At 40.6% G+C, this 21,305-nt stretch overlaps 1 protein-coding gene and 1 pseudogene across 2 annotated transcripts in view; both read left to right on the top strand.

The window, feature by feature from the left end:
• LOC134226641 (cleavage and polyadenylation specificity factor subunit 1) overlaps window positions 1-21,305 on the top strand; it is a 94,044-nt gene that overhangs the window by 50,466 nt on the left and 22,273 nt on the right. The gene's annotated exons all lie outside the window — the stretch shown is intronic.
• LOC134222925 (uncharacterized) lies at window positions 11,149-19,594 on the top strand (annotated as a pseudogene).

Consider the following 21,305-nt stretch of genomic DNA (forward strand, 5'->3'; position numbering starts at 1 on the left):
GTAGACTATTTTGGTAATTTTCTTCAATTTAGAGTGGAACTTGAAAACACCTTACGATGCATCTGCATACCGACCCAAGGGCACGAGACACAAACCATGTGCGAACGATGCTGTCGCCGAGTTGTTCATGAGTCATAGCATATGTTAATATCTTGTTAATTAGCCATCGCCATATTGGTTTGTCAGATAGTAATACCCATTATAATTACTGGTGCCACCATTGTTGTGCGTGGGACAGTCACTCCGAACAACGGCGCATTGAATAATCAAGTCACTTTGACCTCGGATAATTTTATTTATAGGTTTTCTTAAGATGTAATTTCAAGCATAGGTAAATGAGGTTGAGACAATTTACGATGATTTCTCACAAGCTCGGCACAAGTATCGATCGCATGTTTTTCGATACTCATCCCCTTGAACGAGCGCTCGTCTTACATGGTGCTTGGCAAGAATCCACTTATAGGGTGCATCGCAGTAGAAGAATGCGAAAGAAAACTTTTATTAGTGTATTATTTCATTCCAGATGCATATACAATGCCACGCGCGCGCTTGACTACCAGAACGAGTGCAACGACAATATATAAGAATGTATGCAGATTGCACCAGATAGAGTGACATTGGTACCTTGATACAAATTAGCAGAGGAAAAATAAACCCAGCGAACCGTCTGCTGCGATGACTCCCAGCCCAATTGAAAAGGAACGAAGATGCAATCCTTCTTTGCGCGTTATTCCGTTTTGCGTCAGACCCATCACTCATGACTCATTTGCGTCAGTTAAGCTTAATCGGAATTTCATCAATATTAAAGCAGAAAAACGCTTATACAAATTCCAACGGGATTTTGCGCCACGCTACTACATAAATGTGCCCATTATTAGATAGAATATAGTACGTTTAAGCTTGACCAAATATTCAGCTGTTCATTCATAGCATAGATAGCATTGCGGCGCTACCATCGGTTTGAGTATACCAAGCACAAACAAGTCATAATGGCAAAAGAGCATCATCATGCAAAGTCTACAAGCGCGGTTTTTAAGAAATGAGATAGGAAAAAACACTCACTTTGTTGGTACTCGCCTCATAATAAGTGCACGACATCCGATCAGCGGTGTGCCATCGGTCCAAGAGCTAGTGTGCGCAATTCATTCAGTAAGGAATAATAAATAATGTTTGGATTTTTTTTTATTTATTTCTTTGATTTTGTAAGGTCTGTAAAGCATAAAATTTAAATTATTTTTAATGGTCCTTGGCTGAGAAATAAATGAATATTGAATTAAAAAACCTGATTATTCCACCTAGCAATAGTAATGCCTTTTTGTACATTATGTAGTATTTTGTATTTTGGCCATAACTTTCAAGCCCATAATCCAATTCAGCCCATTTTCAATAGGAAATAATCAGACCAAATGCAACATAGCTAAACTTTTTCAGACCGAATGCAACATAGCTAAACTTTTTTACTTATTTCTGGTATAAAAAGTGGTAGTTTTGTATTCTTTCTCTTTCGCCGACGTACCAAACTGTTAATCTACAAAACGCTCATTAAATACATTGGTCCTCTAAGGACACGAGACCTGGACGCTGCTCGTGGAGGACCAACGCGTACTTGGAGTTTTCGAAAGAAAAATTGCTGCGTACCATCTATGGTGGGGTGCAGATGATGGCAGACTGATACCGTGGAGGGAGGCAAAATGAACCACAAGTTGCATGAGTTGCTGGGAGCACCATCCATCGTTCACACCGCGAAAATCGGACGACTGCGGTGGGCCGGGCACATGTAGAATGTCAGACAGTAACCCGGTGAAAATGGTGCTCGACAACGATCCGACAGGCTACAAGAAAGCGAGGTGTGCAGCGGGCAAGGTGGATCCATCAGGTGGAAGATGACTTACCGGACCCTCCGTAGACTGCGTGGTTGGCAACGATAGCAGCCATGGACCGAGCCGAATGGAGAAGACTTTATATATATACCGCACACTGGGCCACTTCGGCCTATAGTCTGAATAAATAATACCAAATCCACCGTGCACAACTGCAGGCCTGGTAAGCGGGTCACTTTTATTGACTTGGTCACTTTTCAGCTAAATAACACGAAACCACTTTTTTCGGCCTCAAGTCACTAAAGTCACTTTTTCTCGGAATAACGTCAGTGCTGAACAACTATTTTGAAACTATTCGACCAAGATTATTTTTATGAAGCTTTATGTATCCATCAGATGATGCTTTGTTCATGGCAAAAATAAAACTACGGATCTTGGAAAAATGATCGCTCAGAAACTTCGCCAGCCATTTTAACTCGCTGCTCTTATTGGCATTTTCACCTGTAGCTTAATTGTGTTTTTACGTTACAATTTATAAAATTGAAACCACAATCATGCAATCAGGTGACCTGTCGATTTCAAAAGTTTTTTCTAAACTCAATCTTTATACAGTAAGGCAAGAAAGGGTGGGGAGACGGCTTAGCTCCTTGGTAGACATGCATCTCCCCTGTTTTTACCAAGAACTCAAGTAGTGTTATTATACCGTATTTTTATAATAGATGCTCTAGACAAATGATCGTTATGTAGCGAGTTATTGTTTGATTAAAAACCTTATTTACTCTATTATTTTACTGGTTTTTGTTTCCTCTAAAAAAGTTTTTTAGTTAGCCACGCAAAATTTGAACAACTTCTCCCAATAATGACCAAATGCATTTCAAAATGATTTCACAACACAAATCCCTAAATATGCAGATTGATGCTTCATTGATAAAACTGCCAACTTATACCACCACAATTTAAGGATTTTTTTGTATTTTGAAGTGCTACCTGCCAATTTAGAGGAACTTGCTCCCTCATTAGTCATCTATATAAAAATTTGTCTAAAAATTCAAGCAAATATAATTTTGTTCTCAATTTTTTTAATTGGACTGATGTAATGAAGGGGTTTTGCTCTTAAAAAATATTTATTGATGAGATATCATAGAAAGAAGATCAAGTCTTCCCAATTTTGAAGATTTAATGCGCTGTCGAATTCCTGTATAGCAAAAATCTTTCCGTGAATACGCAACAAATCGAAAAATCTGCGTATTTTGTGGGAAAAACTTATTTAAAAGCTCAGGGAGCATGGTCCTCGTTACAAGCAGAAGGTCAAACGTTCAATCCCTAGGCTCGTTGTACACTTAGATCTTCATAATTCTTGTTTCGCTTTTTCTATCAAAACGATCCGTACTGTTGTTCCTGTCACACCAAAAATTCCAAAACTTCCGTGTCATCAGTGACAAATCGTAGAATTCTCTTCGCATCTTTCTAAAGTAGGTGTTCAGCTAAACCAATGATCGTAATTTTCACTTATTCTTAAGAGAAGAGAATGCTCATTCACGCAGATTTTCGCCGAGAAAGCATTTCTTTTGGGAAAGAAAAACAGGTGTTATTAGTGATAACCAGGGAGATCCAATATTCGAGTAACGCTTCAACAATATACCCTTGTCATCAACAAAGAGTTTGTTACTGACAAACGCACCTTGCAAACAAGCATTTGTCAGGAAATCTGAACACAATATGACAAGAATCATTTTGCCTTTTCATGCTCTGATATTTCCGAGAATACGAGGGTATTTTCGTAATCGCTGCGATTAGATTCTCGTGGATATTTCCATGAAAGTAGAAAACTACGTTAGCATAAAACCGAAATTCGCTCTAGAATGCAAAATAACGGAATACAAAAGTTAGTCTTCTTTTTGTCGTGGACAAAATTTTTCGGATCTTTGTCATTATTATCTCCGACAAAAACAAACCTTGTCGTTGGTTCTCTTTTGTCGATTGTTTCGTACATGCGCATCGACGAAAAATTGATTCCCTGGTGATAACCATATTTCGCTCACTTCCAGCGGTGTAAATATTTGATTTGCTTGCAAGACTACTCATAATTTTGAGTAGTGTTGCTTTTGACTGATATTGAGTAAAATTTCCGTGGGGTTAAAGAGAGGGCAATACAATTTTACTTAGTCGTTTCTCTTCTGAGTTTGTTCTAAGAGATAAAAGTTGTGAGTGAAAGATGTTTTCCGCCACAAATTACGGAAAACTTATTCCTCCTTTGACCCAAAAACGCTTGATTTCGTCTCATCGAACTTGCTACTGAAATTGGAAGTCACTATTTGGTCACTTTTTGCAACTGAAAGTCACTATTTGGTCCCTTTTTTCGTCAGCTTTGGTCACTAATCACTATTTTTCAGTGGCTTCGGTCGCTACCAGCCTGCAACTGGATAAAAATGCTGATGAAACAAAACGGATATAATTCGAGCTGGGAGAACCATCCATCGTTCACACCGCGAAAATCAGACGACTGCGGTGGGCCGGGCACGTAGCCAGAATGTCGGACAGTAACCCGGTGAAAATGGTTCTCGACAACGATCCGACGGGCACAAGAAGGCGAGGTGCGCAGCAGGCAAAGTGGATCGATCAGGTGGAAGATGAATTGCGGACCCTCCGTAGACTGCGTGGTTGGCAACGTGTAGCCATGGACCGAGCCGAATGGAAGACTTTTATATACCGCACAGGCCACTTCGGCCTTAGTCTGAATAAATGTACAAATCCACCGTGCACAACTGGATAAAATGTTATGGGCAAAGCGGATACTACACGAGCTGGGAGAACCATCCATCGTTCACACCGCGAAAATCAGACGACTGCGGTGGGCGGGCACGTCAGCCATGAATGTCGGACAGTAACCCGGTGAAAATGGTTTCTCGACAACGATCCGACGCGGGCACAAAGAAGGGCGAAGTGCGCAGCGGGCAAAGTGGATCGATCAGGTGAAAGATGAATTGCGGACCCTCCGTAGAGCTGCGTGTGGTGGGCGACGTGTACCCATGGACCGAGCAGAATGGAAAGACTTTCGCATATACCGCACAGGCCACTTCGGCTTTAGTCTGAATAAATAATACAAATCCACCGTGCACAACTGGATAAAATGTTATGAAACGAAACTGATAATTCGAGCTGGGAGAACCATCCATCGTTCACACCGCGAAAATCGGACGACTGCGGTGGGCCGGGCACGTAGCCAGAATGTCGGACAGTAACCCGAGGAAAATGGTTCTCGACAACGATCCGACAGGCACAAAGAAAGCGAGGTGTGCAGCGGGCAAGGTGGATCCATCAGGTGGAAGATGACTTGCGGACCCTCCGTAGACTGCGTGGTTGGCAACGTGTATGCCATGGACCGGAGCCGAATGGAGAAAGACTTTTATATACCGCACAGGCCACTTCGGCCTTAGTCTGAATAAATAATACAAATCCACCGTGCACAACTGGATAAAATGTTATGAGCAAAACGGATAATTCGAGCTGGGAGAACCATCCATCGTTCACACCGCGAAAATCAGACGACTGCAGTGGGCCGGAGCACGTAGCCAGAATGTCGGACAGTAACCCGGTGAAAATGGTTCTCGACAACGATCCGACGGGCACCAAAGAAGGCGAGGTGCGCAGCAGGCAAAGTGGATCGATCAGGTGGAAGATGGTGCGGACCCTCCGTAGAGCTGCGTGGTTGGCAACGATGTAGCCATGGACCGAGCCGAATGGAAGACTTTTATATATACCGCACAGGCCACTTCGGCCTTAGTCTGAATAAATAATACAAATCCACCGTGCACAACTGGATAAATGTTATGGGCAAAGCGGATACTACGAGCTGGGAGAACCATCCATCATTCACACCGCGAAAATCAGACGAGTGCGGTGGACCGGGCACGTAGCCAGAATGTCGGACGGTAACCCGGTGAAAATGGTTCTCGACAACGATCCGACGGGCACAAGAAGGCGAGGTGCGCAGCGAGCAAGGTGGATCGATCAGGTGGAAGATGACTTACGAACCCTCCGTGGAGCTGCGTGGTGGGCGACGATGTATTGCCCATGGACCGAGCAGAAATGGAGAAAGACTTTCATATACCGTACAGGCCACTTCGGCTTTAGTCTGAATAAATAATAATAAAAATCCACCGTGCACATCTGGATAAAATGTTATGAGCAAAACGGATAATTCGAGGCGTTAGCAATGCCCAAGTAACCAAAGAGTTCTTTACTAAAAGTACGTTTTTCAGCTTAATTAGCTTCACAGAGCTGCTTAAGCGAAAAACGCACTCTTTAATTACTTGGGTATACGCTATTCTAAGAAATTTGGAAAAGAAAAAACGTTCATGGCTAATTGAACTCTATAAGCGTCAACCCCTACTGTGTATCTTGACGAGGCTAAACAATTATTTTTGATCAATTCAATATGCAGATATCAGCATCATCGGTTTTGTCGAATACTGGATAGTGAAGGTCTCACCTGGAAGTGTCTGGAACGCAGAGCAATCCATGTCAAGGACAGCGACGGTTATCGATTTTCAGCAGAAATGAAGTCAATTGATTGGACTTACAGCAACCTGTTGTTTATCGATGAAATATTGCGGATCTTTTCAAAATTTTCCCATTTGGCGGATTCCGCAAAGAAGTTCTACCGCAGCTGTCAAAGTTCTACCGCCAGCCTGCAAATCTTCAATACACTGAAACAAAATTCTAGTAATTGGCGTTGTCATCGTAGAATGCCATGCCAAATAGCATAGAAAAAGTATGAAGTGTAACAGCAATATCTTTCGACAATCGCGGTATGCTGCGCACTAAAGGATATTCTGCTAAAGGACAATGGCTTGTAGTACGCGGCGCGTTCATTGCGGAAACCAAGAGTCTCTAGGTCTGTGCATGATTGACCAACAAGGAATGGTTGAGTGCTGCTATACTGATATCAGGTATCAGGTATCAGAACGTCGGCTCAGGAGGCACGTTCCCCTCAATTTGGGAGATTTGTGCCATCGCCTTCACTGGCCTTTCTCATCATTTACCTGACGGAAAAGGAAGTGAAAAGGGGAAAGGAAGAGAGAGTGAAGTTGGAAAGGAGAATGGAACCATTTATAGGAAAGCCAATTATGTTAGACTCACACGCATTCAGCTAGGGACTAAGAAGAGGTGTCACAAAAACTTAGAGGACGTAACAATGGACGAACGTCAAAGACGAAACACAGAGTGCACTGTGAAAAACGCATAATGCGAATCCATAGAGTAGAGTGGGGCAAGAGTGCGCGTGGGGTAAGAGTACGTTTTCGATTTTGAAGTAACAATAAAGGTAAACTAGCAGCACTGCATCAGTTTGACAGGTATTCTAGCCAACTATTATCATGTGTAATTGTAAACGATTTGAATAAACAACAAGGGAGATATGGAGTTAGATAACTTTGGTCATTTTGCTAAAAATAATTGGATTTCCGAAACTAGTATTTCATGACCATATATACGTTGAATTAGGTGAACACTATACCATTTCGATAACCTATTGTATAGAGTACTTTATGGTACAGAACACCAATCCAGTTGGTTTTCAGAAGTCAAAACCATTACTTGAATAATTTTTTGGGACTGTGGGGTAAAAAGTACGCAGGAACCGGTGGAGCAAGAGTACGCATATGAATCTTCAAGTTATGATGTCAAACCCGTATCTCCGGCCAAAATAAGACCGCTTCCAAAGCGTTAAGATCCACAAATAATAAAAAAGGGACAGAATTCAGAAATTATCACAAGTTTAGGATAAGTTGAAGTAGTTCGGTGTTAGAAAGGACTTAGCGAACAAAGCACTGAAGCGAAATAATGAAATAGTATTAGGACTTGTTGTACACCTAAAACATAGTACGAAAACACAACTTCATCTAAATAATATCTTCATTAAATCAAAAGAAACATTCTTAAATTACGCAACGTTTAGCTGGGAGGGTTGCGAGATTTGTGACGATCCATATAATTTTAGAAGATTCATACAAATAGTGTAAGATAGGGGGAGAATTGAGGTTGGTGTGATGAAATAGTCAAAATTTACGTTACGTGATTGGTGGACTTTCTTTAAGGAAAATGCCTTTGTATACGCCACGCGAAACCTGATATATATTTTTACCTCTGTAGTTTTTTGTATATATAAAAAAAACAATGGTTTTCGTATGAAAGTGCACATTTTCAGGACCCCCTCTCCCTTTAAGAGTTACGTAATCTTTAAACATTCCTTAATATATGCTCATTAAACATCAATTAAATGTTATTAACTCTTATTTGTGTTAATATATACTTAAAGCACATGATTGGATAAATGCATACTCTTACCCCACCCGATGCGCACTTTTACCCCACCGGTTGGGTAAGAGTGCGTTTTTCACTTGTCTTGCAATAAAGGTTCTACTAAAATGAATCTCAATAATTTCAATATTTTTTCCACTGGGTAACATAAAGGAAGAGTATATGAATCATCGACACTGATTTGATATGCAGAAGCTTGCTTCATAAGGGCCACATGATCGATTGAAAACTAAGTGCGTACTCTTGCCCCACTCTACTCTATAGGTAGCATACACAAAGTACATTGTATAAAAACGCATAATGCGAATCGATATAGGTGACAATTTGTTTGAAAACTAATTAAAACACATATTCATAACCCTACTCTTATTTAACCTCACGGTGAGGTTGAATAAAGCTCCGTCAGACGTTGCAAACAAATCAGTCGTGCGAGCGAATGATTTCTGAGAGCACTCACCAATTGCAGTCACACGTAGCAATTTCTTACTTTAAGCAAATGACAGATTTACTCTCATGCAAATATAAACAAAACGAAAAACTTGTTTTTCGGCCACAAAATCTAATTTCATTCCTATTTTTGCAGTGCAACACTGCCACCTGAAAACGTTTTCATTTTGCGAGCGAAAAATTTGCTAGTGCTGCACTAGCAAGCGCAATTTCGTTTCTGTGAGTTGAAAATTTTAACGCTTAGCAGTCACACATTGCAAGCGAGCGTTTGCTTACGAGTTGTCATTTGTTTGCATGCAATCACTTTCAGTGTAGTCAGACAGGAAAATTTTTGACAGTTGTCACTTTCTGCGAGCAAAATGCTCGTTGCGAGTGATTTAGCTTGCAACGTCTGACGGCACCTTATGAGCTGAGACGAGACCTGCAAAGAGGAAAAAATATAACTTCAGCTGCTGCCAGTCAACTGCTGTCACGAACTGTCAGGTGCAACCAGCAGCTTTTTGAGTGAAAGTATTGGTATCCCAAATAAAATATTCCACATCATTTTGTTTTACCAAGACTTTTTACTTTAACGAGTATTCCAAACCTTCCGTTTAGCTTGTTAATAATCAGTAATAAACCTGTGTTTTGTTCCCGGTATAAAAATCCTTATGAAAATGAATTAACTATTTCGTGAATTGGATACACTTTTATTGTGCTCAGAAGGGTCCACCTGGGGCTTATTGAAACAGTCAAGTAAACAGTTGAAACTCGATGGTCAACTGTGATGAAAAGAAGAACAAGTGTCAAAACAAGAGAAAAGAAGCAGCGTCTTTGCGGGTCTCGTCTCAGCTTAAGAGTAGCCGAAGCCAAACGTCAAGGACGAGACACAGAGTACACTGTGAAAAAACGCATAATGCGAATCCATATAGGTTAACATACACAAAGCACATTGTAAAAAACGCATAATGCGAATCCATATAGGTGACAATTTATTTGAAAACTAATTAAAACACATATTCATAACCCTACTCTTATTTAACCTCACGGTGAGGTTGAATAAGAGTAGCCGATATATCTCGGAAGTAAAAAGTCAACTACGCCATAGCTCCAGTTAGCGCAGCGAGGGCTAAAATACTGTGAAGGGGCCCTGGTGCTTCACAGGCTCCGTTTGCAGTTAGGTTCTTATTAGACCCCCTACACACTTAAAATAAATCCCAGATTTCTGTAAAATTTCACCGAAATCTCAACAGCAGAACTGTTCGGTAAAAATTTTACAGATTTTTGGTGGTTTGACAGTTGAACAAAGGAAAATACCGCAGAAAATCGGTGAAATAATTACCGAACAAATCTGCTGTTGAGATTTCAGTGAGTCAAAAAAATTCACCGAAATGATTTAAGTGTTAGCAACCATTCATTCGTAGGCACGGTAAGCATAAAGCCGCATCACACCGAAAATTAGGGGTCACCTGTATGGTGGACTTTTACCACTGGAACAGGCAATCCGTAATGTTATTCTTAGCCAGATAACCAGCTGCCGACACCACACGGCTATCTAGGCTGTTCGTGGAGAAGTTGACATTGACTTCCACGTAAACTCTCAATGTGGCCGAACAGCCGAAAAAGTATGAAGTGGAACAGCAATATCTTTCGACAATCGCGGTATGCTGCGTACTAAAGGATATTCTGCTAAAGGACAACGGCTTGTAGTACGCGGAGCGTTCGTGCGGAAACCAAGAGTCTCTTGGCCTGTGCATGATTGGCCAACAAGGAATGGTTGAGTGCTGCTATACTGATGGTACATTCACGCGCTTCAAGTTTTTCGAGCATTGTCGTCAATTGGCACTACAGAGTAGACGCGTATAAACTAGAAATACTAGAATAAGAGATAGGCAAAACGCCATCTTGTTTCCAATCGAACCGTCAAAAGCGGTTCCAATTTGACTTTTTTACTTTTTGCTTCCATAAGATGCAACCAAAAAGTTCAAGTGCTGCCAGTATAATTTAAACGATTTCATGCATTTTCATACGTTGCCATTTCGTCAGTTTTTCACTCCGCCGGTCTCTGGTTATAGGGTTGCTAATATAAACTTATCCTGGCACCCATTATATTTATATACTGGATGGCGCTAGAATACATGATGATTATTAATATTATTTACTACCTTAGGTCATTGGGAGTATTTCCTATTTTCCTACCAAAGCTTACACTCCCTATTATAACCCTGTTGAGATTATTTTTTGGTTTCATCAAAAAAAAAATGCAAAAGGTATATAGTGAGAATAATTGCACGAATATAAAAAGATTTGTTGCAAACATAATGTCTCAGTTTGCCTCATACAGATGGATTGTTCAGCAAATGCGGATATCTAAGGGGAAAATTTGATCCTACTGTAGCAATTCCCAGCGATTCTGTAGATCAGAAATGAAGAGAAGAAACATGTTATATTTGTTGCTTTGTTGTTTTTTATTCTGCAAGGAATATATGTAATCAATAAAAACTTTTAAAGAAAACTGCGCTTCTATTCTGCATGATCGACGTCCGGACAATCTGTAATATGATTTCTCAAATCCTCACCTATGTCATCCTCGTGGACCACTATTGATGTCTTCATGGCGTTGAGAAGGTTACTGGTAAGTTCTCGAAGCTCCAATCGTTTCGTTTCGATTCGATGATTCAATCAATTAATTCCGGTGTTCATCGACGCTCGTAATGTGTCGAAAGCGTGTACCTTCTTTCGCAGCGAATAAACCCGCCAACGCCTGTGGTGGATATTGCATCATAGATGATCTTTTATAAGCCAGGAGCAGCCATTCCGTGGACTTCAAGATACTCACCGTGAAGCTTTCTCAGCTCCTCTGTCAATTCAAGAACGACCTGTGTGCTAGCAGCGCCAACACGATCCTGGTCACTTGGATCAATGAGCTGTTGTTTAACGGTATTCCATACTGCACGATTGCTAGCACTCAATGAATATATATGAAGGTAAAGTGATATTTCCTTATCACGCCAATTTTGCAACAAATTATGTTTAACATCTTGCAAGTTTTCCATCTTGTAATAGCGCCGACCAGACTGAAACAGTGCAAAATTTTTAAGTCTTCCATTGTAGGTTTCTCCTTGGAATGCCACTTTGGAGTTGTACTATCATCTCGACTCTATTCGACTCAAAACTTATTTCCCGGTGCAAGAATTCGCCAAGTTCCATATATTGGCCAGAAAATCATCTCTACTGTTCGCAGATAACTCCCAGCGTGCAATATCAACTCCCGATGTTTGGCCCTTGAATTCACGCTTGTAAACTAGTAGAGTACAAACAAACAAATCATGTTCCGAAGAGTCCACTTTATCGACCGAGCTACCGCAGGAGCTGTTATTCGATCCGCTGGCATGAGCCTTCTCTCGAGCCGCCTGTCACTTCATCTGGAAAATCTGAGGCAAAATCCATAACCTCCGTGTTTCTGATGAAATCATTTCAGTTGACGCATCATCCGAGGAGTGAATATCGAAAGGAGTCTTCTGCACAATTATCGAAAAAGTACTCTTCCTCCATGTCCATTTCGTCAGCGACTTCTGGAGAACCGGTGTTTCTTCCCAGTCCGCCATGATTCAGAACCTGTAATTCAAAATAATATTAAATCTTTAACTTTTACTTATGGATCCTGTACACCTCCGGTGGTGCAAAGGGCCAAACTTGAAAATCTTAAATCTTTAGATATCAGGTATTTATGACCTGTAGTAACATGAATAATTACCGTGGTAATTGATATTTATCGTGTTGATTATACACTAGCGGGTTTGATTCGAATTGTGAAAATATCCTAAGAATGTAAACAATACCCCTGTCGACCGTACAGTGAAGTCCAAAATAATTTGTACACGAAGGTTTAATTCGTGTGTAATATAAAGCGGCACTATCTCAATTATTATTCTCAATATCATGCTGAATATATTTTGATTTGAATATAGAGTTCAATAAATTTAGTCAAACTATTTTATATTTATGTAATACGATAATATTCGGTTTGCTTTCTAGTTCAAATACATGATACAAAACATTGACCTGCACTGTGTGCCAATGATAGGCATGCCAGTATAGTGGGAACATATTGTAGTGGGACAATTTTTTTTTTCCTGTGCGTCGCATAAGGTGCAACCTTTGCGATAATAACACAATACCAAACGCATAACAAATTATTATTCGCTTGGAGCTAAAATACCTGAGCATGGTGCCCGTTTTTTATGATATATGCGACGATTACAACTTAAATATTTTGAACACAGGTGAAGTAACTCCAATAAGACTCCAAGTAACGAGCCTGGATTAAAAACATAGAGACGCAATACTCCTACCTTTAACAACCTTGTGCTCGATTGGAACAACCGATTTGACAGCAAATGCGCTGTTCAAATTTTGACACTTCATCTCTTTGTTATGAGTGCAGCCTCTTTAACTCCAAGACCAAAAAAGTCGAATAGAGCTGTCTTTATGCTCAAATTCACAATATGTACGAGGAGGGTAAATCCAATATCCCCATGGTAGTGAGCACATGCCGATAGTCACTACAATCAAGAATGGCTATCAGCGATCAGAGCCAGTTAAAATTCCTTTCGACCTCACGAGGAATATCGATTGGCAAAAATTTGCATCGACGCTGTACATTGGTATTGAACCGACTGATATTCTTCCACCACTGGATGGATATCGATTCAGTTTTACTTAAATTCTTTTATTTAGTTCATGTTTGTGATTTAACAATGGTTTTACATATTTAGTGTTTGGCCCTAGGCCATTCATCTGTGTTAGGATGACTTTCGCTCACTTCCAGGACCATGAGAAGTAGCTAAGACGGAAACACTGATAAGCGAAAGGTGCTCGAAGAACTGAGCACTCATATATTTGAGTTCGAGAATCAGGATGCTGTCGATGATTTGGTACACTGCCAAAAATATCTATATAAGATATATGTGTCGCCGTTATAATTTTTTTGCAATAGCTCATTTCATTTATTCAGACTAAGGCCGAAGTGGCCTGTGCGGTATATAAGAGTCTTCTCCATTCGGCTCGGTCCATGGCTGCTCGTCGCCAGCCAGGCAGTCTACGGATGGTTCGCAAATCATCTTCCACCTGATCGATCCACCTTGCTCGTTGCGCACTTCGCCTTCGCCTTGTTACCGTCGGATCATTGTCGAGAACCATTTTGACCGGGTTACTGTCCGACATTCTGGCTACGTGCCCGGCCCACCGCAGTCTTCCGATTTTCGCGGTGTGAACGATGGATGGTTCTCCAACAGCTGATGCAACTCGTGGTTCATTCGCCTCCTCCACGTACCGTCCGCCATCTGCACCCCTTCATAGATGGTACGCAGCATTTTCCTTTCGAAAACTCCAAGTGCGTGTTGATCCTCCACGAGCATAGTCCAGGTCTCGTGTCCGTAGAGGACTATCGGTCTAATGAGCGTTTTGTAGATTGTCAGTTTGGTACGGCGGCGAACTCTATTCGATCGGAGCGTCTTGCAGGTCAAAGTATGTACGATTTCCAGCCACTATGCGTCTCCGAATTTCTCTGCTGGTATCATTTTCGGCAGTCACCAGTCACCAGCCCAAGTACACAAATTCTTGCAGTTTTTGCAATAGCTCCACCCTAGTATAATCGATATACAACCACACATAAATTAAATAATTGCTTATTCGAGACCACACATAAAGTTATTTGGATATATATTTTATTACTAGTTCGCGTGGAGAATGGTTATGTGTGCGCTGATATACATCCCCAAGTAGCACACATGTCCCACATAGATTACTGCAACGGATATGCGACTTGATTTGGTCACTATCAAGTTGCTGCAACCATTTTAGTCTGACTTGTGCTGCTCGGGTCATAAGTTAAATCTATGGATTTTTGCCAATAAATATGTGTGGATTTTTAGTAGTGTATAGGCCGTCAATTCACCAGCTGAGATTTCCAACTCCTTCGAGAAGTCGTTGGGAGTAAGATGGATTTAACATGCTCGTTAACGGCTACTTCATATGGACTGACGATGTTCTGTCCAAGGTTGTGTGAGCTGACAAAGTGAAGACCTATTTCGGCGGTTTTCTCTGAAGGAGTTATCAAGCGATCCTTAGAGCCGTCGTTGTCTAATGGAATTAAAGGCTTAGAATTTTAGTCAATTTCAAGAATGGCTTAGTACAGCCTGGAAGAGCGCGGATCCTATTGGAGAAATCCATGTTCCTGAGGCCAACAATTCTGGCCTGGATGAATTTTGTCAAGCGATTGCAGCGGAGGCAGCAACAACGTACAAATGATATCAATACATTCCCTCAAAGCTTTAAAATCAAAGCTTTTTTGCTATTATCAACTAAAATTTGACCAAAATGTCACTTACACCTTTCTGCATCCCCTCAATTGATAATAAATTTCCGGTTGAACTAAATTTGTCTTTCTTTTCGCTAACGCTGACCTTTAAACATGATTTTTAAGTGTGAACCGTTTTAAGATGTCCACAGTTTCAATTTATGCGATATGCTTCACTTAGTTTACAATAAACATATAAAATATGAATAATAAATCTCTATTCACTAAACATCATTGAGACAGAATTGGAGACAAATTCATCTAAGGCAAACATAATAAAATGTAATTAGTATCAAGTATTTCTACGAATACACCTAGTGGCATACAATTATTTACTCCATGAAAAAAAAATATAACTTTAATTAACCTCTAAAAAAACAGAAAAATTCCCACGGTCGCAGCTCCCGCACTAATTTTATAAAACCTGACTTGACTCCCGAGACTACCGATTGCGGTGGGCAAAAGCCGAAAGTGTGTAAAGCGGAATTTTTCTGTGACAGCCGCAACGGGGCAGCAATAACAGCAGCATCAACAGCCCGCACCAGACGCCCCGAAGTGTATAGGGTTAATCATCGCATTTTATCGCTTTGTTTACACATACAATTGTGAATGGGAGGAACAGAAAAAAAACTGCGCTTGAAAAACACGATTGCAGATTCCTTCGTGTCGCGCGCGAAGACGAACGATCGGATTCTCGCGCCTCTCGTCCGTAGAAGAGATACGTATACTTAACGTACGGTACGCTGAAGGCTGTCGCTCTTCCTCTTTGTATTATCTTTACTCACTTGCTGCTTGCCTTCGCTGGAAATAAATACACACGTAAAAAATGTAGGCCGTGACGTCACCTTCGTGGAGTTTATAAATATATGCAAGCGCGCACAAAACTTTCAATTTAGTTTCGTCTTCTGAACGGTGCAGATCAGCGTGACCCTCGCTCTTGTCGATTGATTTTTTGTGTGGGGTGAAAACAGAGAAGATTTATGTTTCGGTGCTCTCTCGTGCGGTTGGGAAGCGAGAGGAAAGTGAATAATTGCTAATGAGCATACATACAAACAAACAAGCGCGTGAGAGAAGAAGGGCACGAGATCGGGCGATACGACAAATTGAGCGCAAAGTGTTCCGGAAGCAATAAGGCAAAAGAAAACAGACTGAATCAGAAGCAGACGTGAACTTTGGTGTTGAGTGTTATACTTGAATACATACGAATTGTGGCTTTGCTGATTTGAAAGCGCCAGTTGTTAGTGACTCGTGCGACATTGGATTGTTGCCTTTTGTGTGCGTGGTGGAAGATCATTGATAAAGTGTTATATGCGGACAGAATGGCGAGATAGGTTGGAAGCTGCGCTGCTAGCGACCATTGTGAGTCATCGGATATCTTTGTACCAGGAAGCGACGGAGTGACGTCAAGCAACGGTCCTACGCAATCTGACGACGATACGTTCAGAGCAATCAAAATTGATACCATGGCAGAAGCGCAACGACTAAGTGGCATTTCGTTGGCCAATATAGCCCAATCGCGAGTGTGTCGTGGAGGGGTATCATTGCATAAAATTTGCTTATAGCTACCGTGCTGCATAAAGCGCGGTACATTTTCATGGAGGAACCATACCATATTGTTCCTGGTCACTACCTTCAACAGAACAAGTGCATGGAGTTGGAGATGGAGAAGCAACGGAATGCGGCTGCAGCAACCGCGGCGGCAGCAGCTGCAGCTTCAGTGAATAATGTGGATGACGAAAGTTGTAGTGAAAGTGAGGATAGCGATGAGTCTGAATCGTATGCGTCAAGTGAAAATAACGATGAGAGCGATAATGAAGACAAGGAAAATAGCCCACCATCGCTTAGCGATGAGAGGGGCGACGAAGATTCTTCATCGGTGTCGTACTTTGATTTGGACGTGAAGAAAGTGGAGAAAAGCAGTACTGAAAACAGCAACAAGCGGAGACGTGAAGCCACTGAATGGGAAACAGAGGAAGCAGTGCAATCCATCCTTCCCAAACGACTTAAATCCGAGTCGGATAGCAGTGTGGATGAAATTAGCAACGCCAATCAAGAAAACGCTGAAGCTGTCTCCAATCCTGAATCTTGTTCCTTGGCCGAATCTGTCAACAACCAATTGGAAGCTGAAGATTTATCTTGTCGTCAAGCTGATAGCAGCCTTCCTCATACACCTTCGGTAGAGAGCATTGACCGAATAACTTCGTTGGTTTCGATATTCAGCTTTGGCAACCTGTCGCGTTCTGTTTCAACCCCGGACTTCTGTGCGGCCCAGGCGAAAGACTCCGACAGCACCCTGACTCAGCTACAACACACGCAACGTGGTTATCTAACTATGACTGTATAACTACTGCTGCTCCAACAAGCACTAGATTACGACGCCAAGTATTAGCAATTAAAAATTCATACTCCTGTGATCCGTACACGTTGTGATGTGTGCTTCGTTATTGTATCGTTGCCAATGCCGCAATCACCAACAACGCGGGTCCGGGAGCGTGCGTTGCGAAAGTAATTGCTGAACCGAGTGTTGGTTCGTGGTCTTACATGGAAGGTGCCGTTTGCACACCCTAAGCCGAAGTATTCGCGCTATTGTGGCGCTTCATCTTGGTTATCGATCAGTATCATCATAGTCAGCCCAACGAAGTTCAGCTCGTATTTTAATTGTCGTCACAGTGCGGTATCGCTACTGCATGCCAGCTATGACTAATATACGATCAAACAAGACCAGGAAATGATAATAATAAGAAGAAGAAACAACGTAGGGGAATAACATCTCAATATCAAGGCTTGTGATAGATCACTCACTCCCACATGCGTAATTCATTACTAGAGTGTCAGGAAAGAAAATAGCACAAAGACGAGGCAAAACCGTTTGGTTCAACAGTTTTAAAAGCGGAAGACATTGCGTTAGTCACGTAAAAGCAAGATTTCTCACTCAACGCCGTGTATCAGTGAAGAATAATTACGTTTTGAACTATCAGTGCTCAGCGCTCTCCCGCAGTTATTTGGCACATTGGCAGTCAAAACTAGGAGAAGCAACAACAGAGATCACGAAAGAGAGAGAAACTGCCATGACGAGAGAAAACTATTACGTTCAGAAGTCGAGACACGCGGTATTCAGTGCACTCTGTAAATTTTACATGTGTTCGAAGCTAAATTGGCGTTAAAGCAGATAATTTGAATAAAAGAAAACTCTGTTTGCAAGGAAATCGTCGATAGCTCTTCCGGTGCACTACTATTTGTTACCCTTTCAGTTACATCGATTAAATTATCTGCTGATTCATTGATTCAAATATTTTAATTTCGATTTGAATGAATTTTATTTAGCACTATAAGTGAAAAATAAAACCAAGCTAATACAAAACGAGGTTATTTAAAAATCACGAATGCCAAAACTGCTAAATAACTGTTTATGCTGCTAGGGAAAAAGAAACAAAGAAATAAACTTTATATGGCACAATCTATAAAGTGCACTCTCTTTCATCTGATTGCCTCCTAGAGTAGAAACGCCAATGATTGTAGACCAAGACCAAAGGTGATTGTCGACTTAGTAGTATGAAGGCACGAAAGAGCATCAAAAGAAGGCATAATCATAACTGTTTCGTCTGTACGCTGGCTCCCGTTGATCTTCCGATAGTCAAACATAAGGAAAAGTGGCGGTGAGTTTTATTAGCGAGCATGTCCACCAATTCATTGTTTCCATAAACTCCAACCGGTTGTACATATTATTTTCTTTCTCTTTCGCTCCGTTACAAGGAGGGCGATGAACCCACTTAAGTAACACCGAATATCATTTAAATTCGCCGTAGTTGCGACTCATTAATATGTGTGTGCGACATCCGTGCCAGATGACGTTCTTCATTTGGCGCATTGTGGGCCTTCAGGCAGACACATAATACCATCACCATTGGACAGTAAATAATCCATTAGTGAGCGACCACGAAAGTGAAAGTTTATATAAGTTTACCCGCCTCGGCCTATGATTTAGTCCTCCAAATCTCAAACACATGTTTGTGGGTAAAGCGAAAAAATTACACAGCTGAACTAGCTGCACCTATTGATGTGCAACCATTTAGAAGTGACCCCTCTCCAACCGTTTGATGTCTATCTCCGCAATGTGCAGCAATTCTCCACGTAACGTAAAGCTCTCTGACATGGATTCGAAGAAGGAAAATAATAATGTTGAATGCTCTCGAGGAGACACAATCATTGCCACTAGACGGAGCAATTATTAGCCTGGTTATGTAAACATCACTACACTTCAAACAGCACATGAGTTAACTGTACCTCTTGAAAACGAATCAGCAAACTCTAGAGATGATTTTTAATTTCATTTTCAAATCTTGCTAATAAGCTTAGATAGCTGTTAAAAGTAGAATTTTTGAAATGAATTATCCTTGCAGCAGAAAGATCAATGAGGTAACACATTTAACAAACACATTATTCAATTTTGAACATTGTCCTCGTCAAATGAATATTCTTAGTTGAGTAGTTTTACACTATATCATGGAGCAGTACACTAAGCGTTAGTTGTAGTCATTGATACGGAATCTGGCTCTGTTTTAGGAGCTACATTAAATATCATTTCCAACTACTGCATAATGTTAACTTATTAAATAATCAAAATTGTACAATTGTGTAATAAATGAGTTTTAATATATATAAAAAATATTGTATAGTTCCTTTCAAATTTAAGATAATATCACATCCTTCCCCTTTTTTCGAAAATATTCAGTCGGATAAGTTATAATGTTAATATCCAGCATTTTGCGCTCTCTGTAGTGGTGGTCTTTGTACCCTCTACAGCCTTTAGACTACGAGCTACATTCGTGTCATTTTATTAGTTTAAATCTAAACTGAAAACATTGAATCAACATCTATCACACTCCTCCTTAGCCATAAATGTGCGGCTAATCAAAGAAGGACCATGCTGATCGTGTCTGGGTTCAATTTCCGATCTAGGAAAGTCTAGGAAATTTCCGGGTTGGAAATTTTCTCAACTTCCCTGGGCATAAAAGTATCATCGTGTTAGCCTCATGATATACGAATGCAAAATTACTAGACTTAGAAAAATGATTACTATTCTGCGAAGCAGCAATGTCCCTTCATCCATCTAACACGACTAGAGCTTCAATTGCTTGTCACATCGAGCATGGTCCAAGTCCAATGTTCGTATAGCATTTATGCGCGTTTTGAACATACTACATTTGAGGCAGATGCTAATCTGTTTGTACCTTTCTCGTACAACAAAGTTGTACCTTTCACTCCAAACAAATCGATTTTTTTATAGAAGTCTCGGAGATCCATGATGTTATATACCAATCGATTCAGTTCGTCGAGCTGAATAAATGTATGTCTGTCCGTGTGTATGTGTGTGTGTGCACACGAAAACCGAAAAACAATAGCCACTTTTTCATATAGAAATTCTTAACCGATTTTCTCGCAACAAGTTGCATTCGACAGGGGATAAAGCCTTGTTGATCACTATTGAATTTGATTACGATCGACCATTGCGTTTAAAAGCTATGAAGAAAATATAATCGAACTATATAAGCGCCATATAAGGTTGGTGTCTTGGCTAAGTGCGAGAAGATGCAACGATTGTTGTCTAAAATTGGAAATTATTTTGTTGGACATTTATTGCAATTTCTCAATATTAGAAATTCTATGAAGTTCATTGGTACGCACTATACCACGGAGGCAACTTCAGAATCATTTTCAGAATTTTATTTTGAATCCTCTGGAGTGCCTTCTTTCTGGTATTGCAACAACTAGTCCATATTGGCACAGCATACAACATAGCAGGTCTAAAATTTGTTTGTAAATCAAAAGTTTGTTCTTAAGACAAAGTTTTGATTTTCTGTTATAAGTGGATATAGACACTTAATATATTTATTACATTTGGCTTGAAGGCCTTCAATGTGATTTTTAAAGTTAATTTTGATCTAGCAGAAGTCCTAAATATTTAGCTTCGCTAGACCAATTAATTGGAACCCCATTCATAGGAACAATATGTCTGCTAGATGGTTTTTGGAAGCATTCGGGAAATTTTCCATTTTTGCTAGTAAGTGGAAAAAAGATCCAAACTGCGTTGCGATCTACTACAAATGACACGAAGGCTACGCCCTTTGGCTGAGAGACCTGTGTCATCTGCAAACAAAGATTTTTGACACCCTGGTAGTAAATCAGGTAAGTCAGAAGTAAAAATGTTATACAAAATGGGCCCCAGTATGCTGCTATGGGGAACACCAGCTCTTACAAGTAATCTATCAGATTTAGAATTCTGATAGTTTACCTGCAGTGAGCGATCTGATAAATAATTTTGGATCAGTTTAATAATGTACAGAGGAAAATTAAAATTCATCAATTTTACAATCAAA

Source organism: Armigeres subalbatus, chromosome 3 (genome assembly GCF_024139115.2).
Source record: "Armigeres subalbatus isolate Guangzhou_Male chromosome 3, GZ_Asu_2, whole genome shotgun sequence".
NCBI lineage: Eukaryota > Metazoa > Arthropoda > Insecta > Diptera > Culicidae > Armigeres > Armigeres subalbatus.